General features: G+C 42.0%; 1 pseudogene; it reads left to right on the plus strand.

The window, feature by feature from the left end:
• The first annotated feature begins 42 nt into the window (after positions 1–42).
• LOC109897249 (PIH1 domain-containing protein 1-like) overlaps positions 43–18,075 on the plus strand; it is a 46,734-nt pseudogene continuing 28,701 nt past the window's right edge.

Raw genomic sequence — 18,075 nt, forward strand, 5'->3', positions numbered from 1 at the left:
GAAATGTTATGCTACAGAAAAGTATTGTTGTAGAAGGTAAGGATGTATCTGAAGAACCAGTTCCTCAGAACTGGTGAGTTCCTCAGTACGAGTGCTGGGGTAAAGGAGGGGGTTCATGTGGAGCTAGGCTCCCAGGTAGTGGAGGAGGTGCCCACTACGAATGCTGGGGTAAAGGAGGGGGTTCATGTGGAGCTAGGCTCCCAGGTAGTGGAGGAGATGCCCACTACGAGTGCTGGGGTAAAGGAGGGGGTTCATGTGGAGCTAGGCTCCCAGTTAGTGGAGGAGAGCCCACTATGAGTAATGATGTTCAGGTGGGGATAGTGTTAGTATAATTTCATTATGCCAATGGGCTTTCATCAATTGAAAGCACTTCATCTATTTTATGAGAATTTGTAAGATTCCTTGTTTGCATAAAATAGACGCAGACCAGTCTTTAAATAATAGGTAATAGAATTTATTCTCGGAGCGCGCTCCCACTCGAACCCATTGCATCAGTTTAAATACAGATCATGACGTCATTTCACTGCCTTAACCCGAACCCCCTCCTGTCGACCGGGACAAAGTAAAGTGAAAAGTTCATTCTAACTTACTAACACACTCCCAGATAACCTTTGACCCCTCAACATTATCGATCACCACTGAACTGACAGTTTTAATTAACAGAAACCCTAGGAATGCACTCACTGCCTAATCTAAAAACCCCAGAGCTAAGTTTCAGGTTGGGTCAACCATAGGCTAACGACCTTATGTGTTTACACAGTCCACAACCCATTTGTTCCTGCCCAGTTGGAATGGTTTTATTACTCCTTTCTCCTGTCCCACAATTCCTTCTTATGAACTCATATTGTTAATCAGATATAATATAACAGAGTATAAGTTTACTTACAGTTCCATTTAAAATGATTTGTTCAGTCATATTAATCAGAATTTCCTAACAGATAGTCTCCCAGGTAGTGGAGGAGATGCCTGGTACGAGTGATGAGGTGCAAGTGGGGAGTGTTGAAAGGGATGTGGTAGAGGGGAGTCAGTTGTCTGTGGTCTCAGCTGAGGATCAGGAGAAGGATATGGATATCTCTGTTGATATGACAGCTGCTGGTGAGGACTCAGTTTATGATCTAGAGGAGGTAAATTAGTTTCTGGATCAGACTTTTGGGAAATCTGTCAAATTGGCAGATTATTTTGATGTTGATAAGTTTGTGAGGTCAGCTGTGATGTTACAGAAAACGGTGGGGTTAGACCAATTGAGTGAGAAGAAGCGGTTTCGCTTGAGGAAATGTATTACTGCTGTTGCAGCAGCAAAAGGTGGTGGGAAACGTGGTCAGGTTAAGAGAAGAAAAAAAATGATGATGACCAAATAAAAGATACTTTCAGAATACGATACTTGTTTTACATTAATAATTACAAATATTTCACATTTATGTATAGAATTCAAAGGATAAATTAATTTACTGTTAAAAAACAAATTAACATTAAAGTCATGAATAGGTTATTTCAGTTAAAAAAATGAAAATGAAAACGTATTTACAAATTAATTTCAAGCAATGTGGATACATCTGTTTCATTATTTTTGCTGTTATCATTTTTGGGGGGCGTTTTATTTATTTCTGTTACAGTTGTTTTGGTTTTTACATGTAAAATGTTAAATATACCGTTTAAGTTGGGTGTCTAGGGTGTCTTTTTTCTCCTTGGTTTCTCTGTGGTTTCTTCTGCTTTTCTTTTCTCTTTTCTATATGGAGGTACTAAGGGTAGGTTCTCTCAATATTAATGGAGGAAGGGACAGGAATGTGAGGGCTTGGGTATTAGAAGTAATAAAACAGAAAAGGCCTACAGGAGACAGAAAAAGGAATGTGAGGGCTTGGGTATTAGAAGTAATAAAACAGAAAAGGCCTACAGGAGACAGAAAAAGGAATGTGAGGGCTTGGGTATTAGAAGTAATAAAACAGAAAAAGCCTACAGGAGACACGTAGTGATGAGGAAAATGAGGTTGACTGGGGTATGTGGTGGAAGGGGCAGCATGTACTCAGTCATGGTACTAATTTCTGTGCTGGGGTGGTAATCTTGTTTTCCTTGGGTTTTATTGGTCAAGGTGGATGTTTTATTTTTTTTATGTTTATGCTCCTAATGAGGGTACAGAGCGTATTGCTATATTTGATCAAATAAAGGAAACCTTAAGACAGTGTGATCAAGAGGGGTGTATGGTTTTAGGGGGTGACTGGAACTGTACTGTGGATTTTACTGTTGATCGCACCGCTGAAGAACCTCACCTGTGGTCAGCCACTTGCCTGTCTGGCCTATTAACTGAGTTTGAGCTTTCTGATGTGTGGAGAGTAAGGAATGCAAAATTAGGCAGTACACATGGCTAAAAATTAATGAAGGTCGTGTCAGTGCAGCAAGGTTAGACAGGTTGTATGTATCTGAGCAATACTGTAGTAGGGTTGGAAAGTGTACCATTACTCCTGTGGGTTTCTCTGATCATCATATTGTTACAGTTGATATTCACTTGTCCTGTCCACGACCTTACTGGTATTTTAATGTTAAATTGTTACATGATGTCATGTTTTGTGACAGGTTTTTGTTGTTTTGGGAAAAATGGAGGGTTATAAAAGGGGATTTTGAGTCCTTGAGACAATGGTGGGAGGTTGGGAAGGCCCAAATACAATTATTTTGTCAACAGTATACTGATCTGTCTCAAATTGAAGTTAAAGAGACTATCAAGGCCCTTGAACAGGACATCAAATCTATTGAATTGAAGCTGCTCACTCAGAACGACCCTGGACTAGTCATGAACTTACAGGACAAGAGACATGAACTGAGGTCGTTTCTGCATGATTAGGTCTCGTTTCGCTTCCCTCAAGGATATGGATGCACCTAGCACTTTAAAAAAAACCTAGGACAGTCGACATTTAAACGTAAACAGCCTTCGTCTCCCTGATGGGAAGGTGACCACGGATGACATTGAAATGCGTCAACATGTCGTGGATTTCTACTCGGCCCTCTACAAGGCGGAGGATTGTGACTCTGTGTGTACTGAACAGTTGTTACACGGTCTTCCTCAATTGGGACCTGAGCAGAGAGTCGCATTGGACTCTGACATTACACTGCAAGAGCTGTCCACAGCAGTTATGCAGCTCTCAACAGGCCAAGCCCCTGGCATCGATGGTTTACCATCTGAGTTTTATAAGCACTTTTGGGGGGTCTATTGGGGAGGATTTTTATGAAGTGGTGTGTGAATCTTTTCATGAGGGTTCTCTTCCTGTATCCTAAGTGAAAAGAGTGAAAGCAAAAGAAAGAGCGAGAGAGAGTGAGCAAGAGAGAGAAAGAGCGAAAGAGGGAGAAAGAGAGAAAGAAGGATAGAAGAGAAAGCGAAAGTGAAAAATAAAGAGCGAAAGAGAGAGAGAGTGAAAGAGCGAGAGACAGCGAGAGAAAGCGAAAGAGAACGAGTGAGAGAGCGAGAAAGTGCGAAAGAGATCGAGAGAAAGAAAAAGAGAGAGAAAGAGAGAAAGAGAGTGAGAGAGAAAGAGAGCGAGATAAAGAAAAAGTGAGAAAGAGAGCGAGCGAGAGAAAGAGTGTGAGAGGGAGAAAAAGAGAGAAAGAAGGAGTGAAAGAGAGAAAGAGCGAGAGAGCGAGAGAAAGAGAGAGAGAGCGAGTGAGAGAGAGCGAGCGAGCGAGAGCGAGAGAACAAGAGAGCAAGAGAAAGAAAGAACGAGAGAAAGCGAGAGAGAGCGAGTGAAAAAGTGAGAAAGAAAGAGAGAAAAGGAAAGAGAGCGGAGAGAAAAAGAGAGAAAGAGAGAAAGAGAGAAAGAACGAGAGTGGGCGAGAGTGAGAGAAAGAAAAAAGAGAAAGAGTGAAAGAAAGAGGAGAAAGAGAGAAAAAAGGAGAAAGAACGAGAGAGCGAGAGAGAGCAAGAAAGAGAACGAGAAAAGGAAAGAGAGAACGAGAGAAAGACTGAAAGAGAGTGAAAGAGAGCGAGAGAAAGAGCGAGAGAGAGAGAGAGAGAGAGAAAGAGAGTGAAAGAGAGCAAAAGAGGGAGAAAGAGCAAAAGAGAGACAATGAGAGAGAGAAAGAGAGCAAGAGAGAGTGAAAGAGAAAGAGCGAGAGAGAGACAGCGAAAGAGAGCGAGAGAAAGAGCGAGAGAGAATGAGAGAAAGCGAGAGAGAGCGAGTGAAAGAAAGAAAGAAATAGAAAAGTAAAGAGAGCGAATGAGAGAAAAAGAGAGAAAGAGCGAAAGAACAAAAGAGAGTGGGCGAGAGTGAGTGAAAGAAAGAGAGAAAAAAGGAGAAAGAGAAAAAAGGAGAAAGAATGAGAGAGCGAGAGAGAGCAAGAAAGAGAATGAAAAAAGGAGAGATAACGAGAGAAACACTGAAAGAGTGAAAGAGCAAGAGAGTGAAAGAGAAAGAGCGAGAGAGAGAGAGAGAGAGAGAGAGAGAGAGAGAGAGAGAAAGAGAGAAAGAGCGAGAGAGAGTGAAAGAGAGCGAAAGAGGGATAACTAGAGAGAAAAGGAAAGAGAGAAAGAAAAAGAGAGCGTGAAAGGGCGAGAGAAAGCAAGAGAGAGCGAGAGAAAGCGTGAGAGAGAGTGAGAGTGAAAGAGAGTGTGTGAACAAAAAAGAGAGAGAAAGAGCGAGAGAGTGAGAAAGAGAGAGCGAGACAGCAAGACAACGAGAAAGCGAGAAAGCGAGAGAGAGAAAGAGAGATAAATAAAAAGAGAGAGAAAGACAGAGAGAAAGAGAGCGAGACAATGAAAGAAAAAGAGAGAGAAAGAAAATGAGTGAAAGAGCGAGAGAAAGCAAAGGGAGAGTGAGCAAGAGAGAGCGAGAGAGAGCGAGAGAGAGAAAGAGCGAGCAAGAGAGAGAAAGAGTAAAAGAGAGCGAAAGAGGGAGAAAGAGCAAAAGAGAGATAAAGAGCAAAAGAGAGATAATGAGAGAGAGAAGAGAAAATGAAAGAGAGAGGAAAAAGCGAGAAAGAGAAAGTGAAAAGAAAGAGAAATAGGGAGAGAGCGAAAGTGCGAGAGAGAGCGAAAGAGGGCGAGAGAAAGCAAGAGAGAGCGACACAAAGCGAGAGACGGCGATAGAGAGAGAGTGAAAGAAAAAGAGAGAAAGAACGAGAGAGCAAGAAAGAGAGAGAAAGAGGGCGAAAGAAAGAAAGAGAAAAGGAAAGAGAGTGAAGGAGAGAAAAAGAAAGAAAGAAAAAAAAAGAGCTAAAGAACGAAAGAGTGAACGAAAGTGAGAAAGAAAAAGGAGAAAGGGCGAGAGAAGGAAAGAGAGAAAGAGAATTAGAGAAAGACTGAAGGGGGAGAACGAGAGAAAGAGAGAAAGAGAGAATTAGAGAAAGATTGAAAGAGGAAAGAGTGAAAGCAAAAGAGAGAGCGAGAGAGAGTGAGCGAGAGAGAGAAAGAGCAAAAGAGGGAGAAAGAGCAAAAGAGAGATAGCGAAAGGAAAGAGAAGGATAGGAGAGAAAGAGAAAGTGAAAAAGAAAGAGCGAATGTGAGAGAGAGTGAAAGAGCGAGAGAAAGCAAAAGAGAGCAAGAGAGAGAGCGAGAGAAAGCGAGAGACAGCGAGAGAGAGCGAAAGGGCGAGAGTGAAAGAAAGAGAGAAATAGTGAGAGAGCGAGAAAGAGAGAAAGAGCGAAAGAGAGCGAGAGAAAGAAAAAGAGAGCAAGAGAAAGAAAAAGTGAGAAAGAGAGCGAGCGAGAGAAAGAGTGCGAGAGGGAGAAAAAGAGAGAAAGAAGGAGTGAAAGAGAGAAAGAAGAGAGAAAGAGTGAGTGAACGCGAGAGAGAGAGAAAGAGAGAAAGCAAGAGAGCGAGTGAGAGAGAACGAGCGAGAGCGAGAGAACGAGAGAGCAAGGAGAAAGAAATAACGAGAGATAGCGAGAGAGAGCAAGTGAGAGAGAACGAGCGAGAGCGAGAGAACGAGAGAGCAAAAGAAAGAACGAGAGAAAGCGAGAGAGAGCGAGTGAAAAAGTGTGAAAGAAAGAGAGAAAAGGAAAGAGAGAAAGAGAGAAAGAACGAAAGAGGCGAGAGTGAGAGAAAGAAAAAAGAGAAAGAGTGAAAGAAAGAGGAGAAAGAGAGAAAAAAGGAGAAAGAGAAAAGAAATAACGAGAGAGCGAGAGAGAGCAAGAAAGAGAACGAGAAAAGGAAAGAGAGAACGAGTGAAAGAGCGAAAGAGAGAGTGAAAGAGAAAGAGAGAGAGAGAGCGAAAGAGAGCGAGAGAAAGAGCGAGAGAGAGAGAGTTGAGAGTGAAAGAGAGCGATAATGAGAGAGAGCGAGTGAAAGAAAGAGAGAAAGAAAGAAAAAGAGAGAGTGAAAGAGAGCAAGAGAAAGAGAGAGAACGAGAGAAAGCGAGAGAGAGAGAGTGAAAGAGTGAGAAAGAAAGAAAGAAAGAAAGAAAGAAAGAAAGAAAGAAAGAAAGAAAGAAAGAAAGAAAGAAAGAAAGAAAGAAAAGGAAAGAGAGCGAATGAGAGAAAAGGAGAGAAAGAGAGAAAGAACGAAAGAGAGTGGGTGAGAATGAAAGAAAGAAAAAGAGAAAGAGTGAAAGAAAAAGAGAAAAATGGAGAAAGAGAAAAAGGAGAAAGAATGAGAGCGAGAGAGAGCAAGAAAGAGTATGAAAAAAGGAGAGAGAACGAGAGAAAGACTGAAAGAGTGAAAGAGCAAAAGAGAGAGTGAAAGAGAAATAGCGAGAGAAAGAGTGAGAGAGAGTGAAAGAGAGCAAAAGAGGGATAACGAGAGAGAGAGAAAGAGAAAAGGAAAGAGAAAGAAAAAGAGAGCGTGAAAGAGCGAGAGAAAGCAAGAGAGAGCGAGAGAAAGCGTGAGATAGAGAGTGAGAGCGAAAGAGAGTGGGTGAACAAAAAAGAGAGAGAGTGAACAAAAAGAGAGAGAAAGAGCAAGAGAGTGAGAAAGAATGACAGAGCGAGAAAGAGAGCGAGAGAGCGAGACAGCGAGAGAGCGAGAAAGCCAGAGAGAGCGAGAGAGAGAAAGAGAGAGAGAGAAATATAAAGAGAGAGAAAGACAGAGAGAAAGAGAGCGAGACAGTGAAAGAAAAAGAGAGAGAAAGAAAACGAGTGAAAGAGTGAGAAAGAGAGCGAAAGAGTGGAAGAGAGAAAGATATTTTACTTTACTGTGATAAATATTCCTCACAAAGAGATTCATTATTCACATTATTCCACATTTTTACAAATTGAACCCAGAGGAAAAACTAAGAATACTCATGGGCGAAGGAGCAATGGCTCCTCTTGCAGCCAAATATGTATTTTCCTGCCATAGCCCGAGGGACACTGAATAATAACATCTGCATAGTAAACAGTAACTTACTTATTATTCATGTTTATCATTCCAAATATGGGTGTTAATGGTAGTGATAACAGTTTAGTGATGGTAGTAGTAGTACTGATATAAAAGAAGAAGATGACTGTTATTTAGTTATAAGTTAGTTATAGTTTCATTTTCCATAATTTGATTTTATATTTATTACATTTCTACTATTGACTGTTACCATTTTATTGTTATTATTTTTGTATTTAACTTTGTATTATTATTTACTACCATTTTATATTATTATTTGCTATCATTTATAATTTTGTTACAATGTATATTGTATACATTGTTGCTTTGGCAATATTGACACAATGTTTTTCATGCCAATAAAGCAGCTTGAATTTGAATTTGAAAAAAAAGAGAGAGAGAGAGAGCAAGAGAGAAAGAGAGAGAGACCGCAAGAGAAAAGAAAAGATAAGGAAGAAGGCGAGAAAGAGAAAGAGTGAAAGAGAGAGCGAGCGAGTTTGAGTTTTAAATACTCTTTATTGGGTCTGGGGGCCCACCACAGAATAAATACTCATACAAAACCACAGTTACACATCAATTAAAAACACAACTCCAATTCCTCCTCCACAGTAACTACACACAACAGCCTCTGAATAGCCCATATACTCAAAAACAGATCCATATGGTTGACACGTTTATAATAGGCAAACTCAACCCTTAGTCTCGCTGCCAACATTCCCTCCAGCATTCCCACCACATCCACAGACCCCTGTCCCCGAATACTGTTCTTTCGGGTCTTCCATATCGCTAATTTTGCTGCCCCTAACACAAAATTAAGCTACACAACTATACCCTTTTGACTGAACCTGTACTTTGGCCCAAATATATACAGTTGGGAAGAGAAAACCTCTCCCAACGTTGAGAACCAATCAGTGATCAGTTCAATCATCCCGACCAACCTGGGACACAGTCAAAACAGATGTGCCAGAGATTCAGACTCAGCACAGAATAGACACCCCTCCCCAACAGTAGGATCCAGGTGTACCAGATGCATGTTGGTAGCTATAGCTCCATGTATCAATGTACCTCCATTGGAGGTCAGCTGTCCTCTTATCAATAGGCAGTTTGTATAATGATCGCCAACAGCCTTTTGGAGAGGCACCTGGACCAAGCACACCCACCCACCTCGTCGATTTTACCCCTTCCATGGAAGAGGCATGGGACACCTTTACACATATTCTGTACATGGCCTTCTTTCCCACCTCCTTGAACTCCCCCAGCTCCGGGGTATCGAAGGAAAGCAGCATCCCCACATCCTCCTTGAATGCCCCCATCGCAGCATTAACAATCAGTGCAGGGAACACATAATCCAGACCCTCCTTTCACCGATCAGAATTGGAAGTGTCAGTCACATACTGCAGATGAAGCATTGGCAAGGAGTCGCAGACCTCAGCGACGACCTTCCTCAGTAGGCGAGATGATCGGATCCACGCTCTTTCTCCCAGCTCCTCCAACGATCTGTTCCTGCTCTGCATCAGATGACCCAGCTTTGTACACCCCACGCCTAACAGGCATGAACGTAGGCTGGCTGAACCCAGAACACGGGACTGGATGGCAGTGTTGTGAAAAAGAGGCTCTTCAAAAAGCCACATCCCTAGTGGCGTGCTGGCCTTATGGGACTTGACAAGGACTCTCCAAGCCTGCATAGCAGACTCATAAAATGGAGTCAGGCCAGGCAAATCACCCCCGTCCAGATTTAAGAGGAAAAGGTGCTTGTCTAAGCCCAAACAGCCCGCTCTCCTCATCAAAATGTAGGCTGTTTCGACCCAGCTAGAACCGTCTCTGTACAACAATCTCTGGGCTGCTTGGAACCGGAAAGCCATGATTCGAGAGGAAATGTCCACCAGGCCTTGCCCACCCTCGTGCAGTGGCAGGTACAGGGCTGCAGCTTTAATCCAGTGTTGTCCAGACCAGAAGAAATTAACAAGGGTCCTCTGAAGCTCTTGTATCAGACCCTTTGGTGGCTGCAAAATCATTAGTCTGTGCCACAGGATAGAGGCAGCAAGATTATTAGCTACCAGACAGCTGGGGCAGCACCCATTTCCACCCATTTCCACCTTGACAGTCTGGCACACACTTTCTCCGCTACACCCTCCCAGTTCTTTTTCTGAAAGACATCGGAGCCTAGAAAGAAAAAAAAAGTCTTCATCCCATCTCTGCCCCACTGAAGCCCCTCTGGTAACCATGGAGCGGACCCCGTTTGAAGCCGACCTGCCCACAGCGCTCCACTCTTTCCCCAATTGACTCTAGCTGAGGAGGCCCCCTCATAAACCTTAAAAGCGTTTGAGAGAACCTTAACATCCTCACCCCCTGTAATAAAACTGTCACATCATCTGCATACGCAGACAGTGCTATCGTGGGACCCTTCATTACACCTGGCACAGAGAAACCAGTAAGCTTCGCTCTTAAAAAACAAAGCATTGGTTCAATCGCCAGACTATATAACTGAACTGATATTGGGCATCCATGTTTGATGCCCCTTTGGACAGGGATAGGGCAACTCAAACCACCACCCACCTTCACCATACACGAGGCCACAGCATACAGTAAATTCATCCAAGACAAAAAAAACATCCTCATTGTTTTAATTAAGTGTTTTCTAATTGTTTTACATTCATTATCAAACCATTTGTCAGAAACATTTTGATTTTTGCTTCTGATGTTGCATTTCTTTGGTTTTCTCAAATTTGCTTTTGATGCTGCTTTTTGGAATATGCAGTTGATGTTTTGAGTAGCTGAATTGACACCATCTTTATTGTTTTGGTATCGTGAGTTATTGAAAAACTGTATAGAGTTCATCATTTCATTTCATATGAGTTCAATGTTTCAATGAATCTCTCTGCACTGCCCATCTGTACGATTGGTTTATGTTGTAAAGTTTATTGGGCAGTTTTTTTTATGAATATTGCTGGTTAATTTCTTCAGAAACACGTTGATCTGACTGTGATCTGACAATGGTGTCTGTGGTCTGACAGTGAATGCACTAATGGAGGAGGGGTCAATGTCAGTGATGGCATAATAGACTACACTTGTCCCAAGAGCTGAGCAGTAAGTAAACTGACCTAAAGAGTCCCCTCTGATTCTACCATTAAGCATGTACAGGCCTAAGGCTCGACAGAGATGTACTAACTCCTTTCCATTTTTGTTCAGTATTTGGTCAGGACTGTTTCTATTATTTATAATAGGGCTACTGTACAAGGAGGGGTGTCCAAATATGTGGTGGTTACCTCCCGCATCAGTGTAGTCAGGCTCAGAACCTGTTCTTGCATTGAAATCTCCACAAAGAAGCACTTTACCCTGCGCCTGAAATGTAATGATTTCTGTCTGGAGATTGTCAAAAAACTGATCATCATAATATGATGAATCTGAAGGAGGAGCAAAAGCTGCACATGTATCATTGTCACAATAGATTGTACCTTTGTTAAGTTTTAGCCAAATGTGAGTGACACCTTTTTTAATTTCATTCAGTGCTAAGTCTGCTTATGTCAAATGATGATTCCACCTGAGTCTCGGCCCCGTTTAACATTTTTATGTTTGATTGATGGTTGTAAAATTTCTCTATAGCCTGAGGGACACTGAGTATCTATGTCTCCACGACACCATGTTTCCAGTAGGATTATAATGTCCTGTCCCTTGATGTTTTTAATCAATTCTGGATTTGTTGTTTTATAACCAAAATGTGAAAAGTATAGGCCCTGGATATTCCAAGAGCTGATAGTTAATGATCTCATTTCTAATAAGTGTTATTCACTGGTTTGAGTAAAGTACATCGGGGGAAAAAAAGAAAAAAAAACTATATATATATACAGTGCCTTGCGAAAGTATTCGGCCCCCTTGAACTTTGCGACCTTTTGCCACATTTCAGGCTTCAAACATAAAGATAAAAAACTGTATTTTTTTGTGAAGAATCAACAACAAGTGGGACACAATCATGAAGTGGAACAACATTTATTGGATATTTCAAACTTTTTTAACAAATTGGGCGTGCAAAATTATTCAGCCCTCTTAAGTATATCTTTACTTTGTAGCGCCACCTTTTGCTGCGATTACAGCTGTAAGTCGCTTGGGGTACGTCTCTATCAGTTTTGCACATCGAGAGGCTGAAATATTTTCCCATTCCTCCTTGCAAAACAGCTCGAGCTCAGTGAGGTTGGATGGAGAGCATTTGTGAACAGCAGTTTTCAGTTCTTTCCACAGATTCTCGATTGGATTCAGGTCTGGACTTTGACTTGGCCATTCTAACACCTGGATATGTTTATTTTTGAACCATTCCATTGTAGATTTTGCTTTATGTTTTGGATCATTGTCTTGTTGGAAGACAAATCTCCATCCCAGTCTCAGGTCTTTTGCAGACTCCATCAGGTTTTCTTCCAGAATGGTCCTGTATTTGGCTCCATCCATCTTCCCATCAATGTTAACCATCTTCCCTGTCCCTGCTGAAGAAAAGCAGGCCCAAACCATGATGCTGCCACCACCATGTTTGACAGTGGGGATGGTGTGTTCAGGGGGATGAGCTGTGTTGCTTTTACGCCAAACATAACGTTTTGCATTGTTGCCAAAAAGTTCAATTTTGGTTTCATCTGACCAGAGCACCTTCTTCCACATGTTTGGTGTGTCTCCCAGGTGGCTTGTGGCAAACTTTAAATGACACTTTTTATGGATATCTTTAAGAAATGGCTTTCTTCTTGCCACTCTTCCATAAAGGCCAGATTTGTGCAATATACGACTGATTGTTGTCCTATGGACAGAGTCTCCCACCTCAGCTGTAGATCTCTGCAGTTCATCCAGAGTGATCATGGGCCTCTTGGCTGCATCTCTGATCAGTCTTCTCCTTGTATGAGCTGAAAGTTTAGAGGGACGGCTAGGTCTTGGTAGATTTGCAGTGGTCTGATACTCCTTCCATTTCAATATTATCGCTTGCACTGTGCTCCTTGGGATGTTTAAAGCTTGGGAAATCTTTTTGTATCCAAATCCGGCTTTAAACTTCTTCACAACAGTATCTCGGACCTGCCTGGTGTGTTCCTTGTTCTTCATGATGCTCTCTGCGCTTTTAACGGACCTCTGAGACTATCACAGTGCAGGTGCATTTATACGGAGACTTGATTACACACAGGTGGATTGTATTTATCATCATTAGTCATTTAGGTCAACGTTGGTTCAGAGATCCTCACTGAACTTCTGGAGAGAGTTTGCTGCACTGAAAGTAAAGGAGCTGAATAAGTTTGCACGCCCAATTTTTCATGATTGTGTCCCACTTGTTGTTGATTCTTCACAAAAAAATACAGTTTTATATCTTTATGTTTGAAGCCTGAAATGTGGCAAAAGATCGCAAAGTTCAAGGGGGCCGAATACTTTCGCAAGGCACTGTATATACATACACATACACACATATATACATACATATATACATATACATACATGTACATATATATACTCTTTCTTTCTTTCTCACTCTTTCACTCGCTCTCTCTCCTGCTTTCTCTTGTTCTTTCTCTTTCTCTCGCTCTCTTTCTCACTCGCTCTTTCTCGCTCTCACTCTCTCTTTCTCTCGCTCTCTTTCACACTCTCTTTCACTCTCTCTTTCACTCTCTGGCATCATCCCTACGGGGAAGCGTGGTGGCAGCATCATGCTGTGGGGATGTTTTAAAGCGGCAGGGACTGGGAGACGAGTCAGGGTGGAGGCAAAGAGGAACGGAGCAAAATACATAGAGATCCTTGATGAAAACCTGCTCCAGAGCGCTCAGGACCTCAGACTGGGGCGAAGGTTCACCTTCCAACAGGACAACAACCTTAAGCACACAGCCAAGACAAAGCAGGAGTGGCTTCAGGACAAGTCTCTGAATGGCCAGCCAGAGCCCGGACTTGAACCCGATTGAACATCTCTGGAGAGACCTGAAAATAACTGTGCAGCAACTCTCCCCATCCAACCTAACAGAGCTTGAGAGTTCTGCAGAGAAGAATGGGAGAAACTTCCCCAAAAATGTGTGCCAAGCTACTAGCATCATACTCGAATACTCGAGACTGTAATCGCTGCCGAAGGTGCTTCAACAAAGTACTGAGTAAAGGGACTCCACACTTATATAATTGTGATTTTTTTACGTTTTGTTAAATATACACTACCAGTCAAAAGTTTTAGAACACCTACTCATTCAAGAGTTTTTCTTTATTATTACTATTTTCCACATTGTAGAATTATTATTGAAGAAATCAAAACTATGAAATAACACATATGGAATCATGTAGTAACCAAAAAAGTCTAAAACAAATGTAAAAAATATTTGAGAATCTTCAAATAGACACCCTTTGCCTAGATGACAGCTTTGCACACTCTTGGTATTCTCTCAACCAGCTTCACCTGGAATGCTTTTCCAACAGTCTTGAAGGAGGGTCCACATATGCTGCTTTTCCTTCACTTTGCGGTCTGATTAATCCCAAACCATCCCAATTTGGTTGAGGTCGGGGGATTGTGGATGCAGCACTCCATCACTCTCCTTCTTGATAAAATAGCCCTTACACTGCCTGGAGGTGTGTTGGGTCATTGTCTTGTTGAAAAACAAATGATAGTCCCACTAAGCAAAAACCAGATGGGATGGCGTATCACTGCAAAACGCTGTGGTAGCCATGCTGGTTAAGTGTGCCTTGAATTATAAATAAATCACAGACAGTGTCACTGGAAAAGCACCCACACACCTCCTCCATGCGTTACGATGGGAAAAACACATGCGGAGATCATCCGTTCACCCTGTGGGACACGACGGTTGGAACCAAACATTTCAAATTTGGACTCCAGACCAAGGGACACATTTCCACTGGTCTCTAATGTCCATTGCTTGTGTTTCTTGGCCCAAGCAAGTCTCTTCTTATTATTGTGGTGTCCTTTAGTAGTGGTTTCTTTGCAGCAATTCATTCATGAAGGCCTGATTCACACAGTCTCCTCTGAATCAAATCAAATCAAATCAAATCAAATTTATTTATATAGCCCTTCGTACATCAGCTGATATCTCAAAGTGCTGTACAGAAACCCAGCCTAAAACCCCAAACAGCAAGCAATGCAGGTGGAGAAGCACAGTGGCTAGGAAAAACTCCCTAGAAAGGCCAATACCTAGGAAGAAACCTAGAGAGGAACCAGGCTATGTGGGGTGGCCAGTCCTCTTCTGGCTGTGCCGGGTGGAGATTATAACAGAACATGGTCAAGATGTTCAATGTTCATAAATGACCAGCATGGTCGAATAATAATAAGGCAGAACAGTTGAAACTAGAGCAGCAGCACAGTCAGGTGGAAGTTGAAACTGGAGCAGCAGCATGGCCAGGTAGACTGGGGACAGCAAGGAGTCATCATGTCAGGTAGTCCTGGGGCATGGTCCTAGGGCTCAGGTCAGTTGAAACTGGAACAGCAGCATGGCCAGGTGGACTGGGGACAGCAAGGAGTCATCATGTCAGGTAGTCCTGGGGCATGGTCCTAGGGCTCAGGTCCTCCGAGAGAGAGAAAGAAAGAGAGAAGGAGAGAATTAGAGAACGCACACTTAGATTCACACAGGACACCGAATAGGACAGGAGAAGTACTCCAGATATAACAAACTGACCCCAGCCCCCCGACACATAAACTACTGCAGCATAAATACTGGAGGCTGAGACTCTGAACTCTGAACAGTTGATGTTGAGATGTGTCTGTTACTTAAACTCTCTGAAGCATTTATTTGGGCTGAAATTTCTGAGGCTGGTAACTCTAATGAATTTATCCTCTGCAGCAGAGGTAAATCTGGGTCTACAATTCCTGTGGTGGTCCTCATGAGAACCAGTTTCATCATAGCGCCTGATGTTTTTTGCGACTGCACTTGAGTAAACCCCCTCACCTTGTCACAACACAGCTGATTGGCTCAAATGCGTTAAGAAGGGAAGAAATTTCACAAATGAACCTTTAACTGACTTGCCTAGTTAAATAAAGCTAAAATTAAAAATAAAATTAAAAATGTTCTGTGTAAATAACTCACAGACAATAGAGAAGCTTAACCAAGTTGAATTCTTCCCAAAGGGTCTATACAGCTGTAATTTAGACAAAAACATGTTTCCACCACCTCAAGTATATATACTCCACTTTTGGCCTTCCTCCTTCTCTCCAATCTTTACATTATATGGTTTGACAGGAAGAGGGTAGTAGGGTAATAAACCATAATTTCTCCCTTCAGGGGATCTGACCTGACCTCAACCCTTCCTTTGCCTAATCCACAGATGTCCATCCGCTTCCCCTATAGCAATACTGTGACTTTCTCTTGTCCACCCAACACATTCCAAAGCCATCTGTCTCCTACAGATTACCATTAACTTCTTTATAAACGATGCTTCTGCATATAACCATTAACTCCTTTATAAACTATGCTTCTGCGTATAACAATGTTCCAAGTTTCACCCAGAATCTAACACAACTAACTATCTACCCAGTGGTGGAAAAAGTACCCAATTGTCATACTTGAGTAAAAGTAAAAATACATCACCCAGTGACCAAGTAAAATACTACTTGAGTAAAAGTCTTAAAAATATTTGGTTTTAAATATAATTAAGTATTAAAAGTAAATGTAATTGATAAGATGTACTTAAATATTAAAAGTAAAAGTAAAATAATAAATCATTTCAAATTCCTTATATTAAGCAAACCAGGCGACACCATTCTCTTTGTTTCTTTTTTTTACGGATAGCCAGCGCAAACTCCAACACTCAGACATAATTTACAAACAAAGCATTTGTGTTTAGTGAATCTGCCAGATCAGGTAGTAGGGATGACCAGGGATGTTCTTTTGATAAGAGTGTGAATTGGACCATTTTCCTGCCCTGCTAAGCATTCAAAATGTAACGAGTACTTTTGGGTGTCAGGGAAAATGTACAGAGTAAAAAGTACAAAAATAAAAATAGTAAAGTAAAGTACAGATACCAACAAAAAAACTTAAGTAGTGTGGTTGTTAATTTCTTTACTATCAAATGAGGAGAAACAAACTCAACACACAAGTCAGAGTTCTACTTAAACTAAATCTTGAATCACTTATTAATAAGGGAGCAGGTCAATACAACGCACACATACAGTGGGGCAAAAAAGTATTTAGTCAGCCACCAATTGTGCAAGTTCTCCCACTTAAAAAGATGAGAGGCCTGTAATAGGTACACATAGGTACAATTCATCTTTGACAGACAAAATGAGAAAAAACATTCCAGAAAATCATATTGTAGGATTTTTTATTAATTAATTTGCAAATTATGGTGACCACTTATACAAAAGTGTGACCGTGTGCCGCACTACAACTGAGACAAACAGTGTTTATATTCCCACATTTGAGCACATTAGTCTGTCCAGGCAGCCCTTTCCCCATGATGACCAGGGGCCACATATTGTCAAAGGACTGTTTTGTTAGCCATCATGACATCCATCCATACTGTCACATACATCTCTCTGGTTAGTTACAGTATTGTCACACACAGTATTGTCACACACAGTATTGTCTTCACTGCCAGAAGGCAGTACCAGTCAAACGTTTTAGACACACCTACTGATTCCAGTGTTTTTCTTTATTTTTTTACCATTTTAAACATTGTAGAATGATAGTGAAGACATCAAAACTATGAAATAACACATATGGAATCATGTAGTAACCAAAGAAGTGAAGACTCTTCAAAGTAGCCACTGTCGTGTCTTTAACTGAAGACTTCTAGTTTTTATCAAAGATTCAAATGTTCAAATGTTCATGAATGACCAGCATGGTCAAATAATAATAATCACAGGCAGAACAGTTGAAACTGGAGCAGCAGCACGGCCAGGTGGACTGGGGACAGCAAGGAGTCATCATGCCAGGTAGTCCTGAGGCATGGTCCTAGGGCTCAGGTCCTCCGAGAGAGAGAAAGAAAGAGAGAATTAGAGAGAGCATACTTAAATTCACACAGGACAGCGGATAAGACAGGAGAAGTACTCCAGATATAACAAACTGACCCTAGCCCCCCGACACATAAACTACTGCAGCTTTCTACTGGAGGCTGAGACAGGAGGGGTCAGGAAGGAGACACTGTGGCCCCATTCGATGATACCCCCGGACAGGGCCAAACAGGAAGGATATAACCCCACCCACTTTGCCAAAGCACAGCCCCCACACCACTAGAGGGATATCTTCAACCACCAACTTACCATCCTGAGACAAGGCCGAATATAGCCCACAAAGATCTCTGCCACGGCACAACCCAGGGGGGGCGCCAACCCAGACAGGAAGATCACATCAGTGACTCAACCCACTCAAGTGATGCACCCCTCCTAGGGACGGCATGAAGGAGCACAAGTAAGCCAGTGACTCAGCCCCTGTAATAGAGTTAGAGGCAGAGAATCCCAGTGGAAAGAGGGGAACTAGCCAGGCAGAGACAGCAAGGGCGGATCGTTGCTCCAGAGCCTTTCCGTTCACCTTCACACTCCTGGGCCAGACAAGACTCAATCATATGACCCACTGAAGAGATGAGTCTTCAGTAAAGACTTAAAGGTTCAGACCGAGTTTGCGTCTCTCACATGGGTAGGCAGAGAGGCTAGCACTGGAGTAATATGATACATTTTGGGGGTTCTAGTCAGGATTCTAGCAGCCGTATTTAGCACTAACTGAAGTTTATTTAGTGCTTTATCCGGGTAGCCGGAAAGTAGAGCATTGCAGTAGTCTAACCTAGAAGTAACAAAAGCATGGATGAATTTTTTTGCATCATTTTTGGACAGAAAGTTTCTGATTTTTGCAATGTTACGTAGA

Source organism: Oncorhynchus kisutch, linkage group LG10 (genome assembly GCF_002021735.2).
Source record: "Oncorhynchus kisutch isolate 150728-3 linkage group LG10, Okis_V2, whole genome shotgun sequence".
In the NCBI taxonomy this organism is placed as follows: Eukaryota; Metazoa; Chordata; class Actinopteri; order Salmoniformes; family Salmonidae; genus Oncorhynchus; species Oncorhynchus kisutch.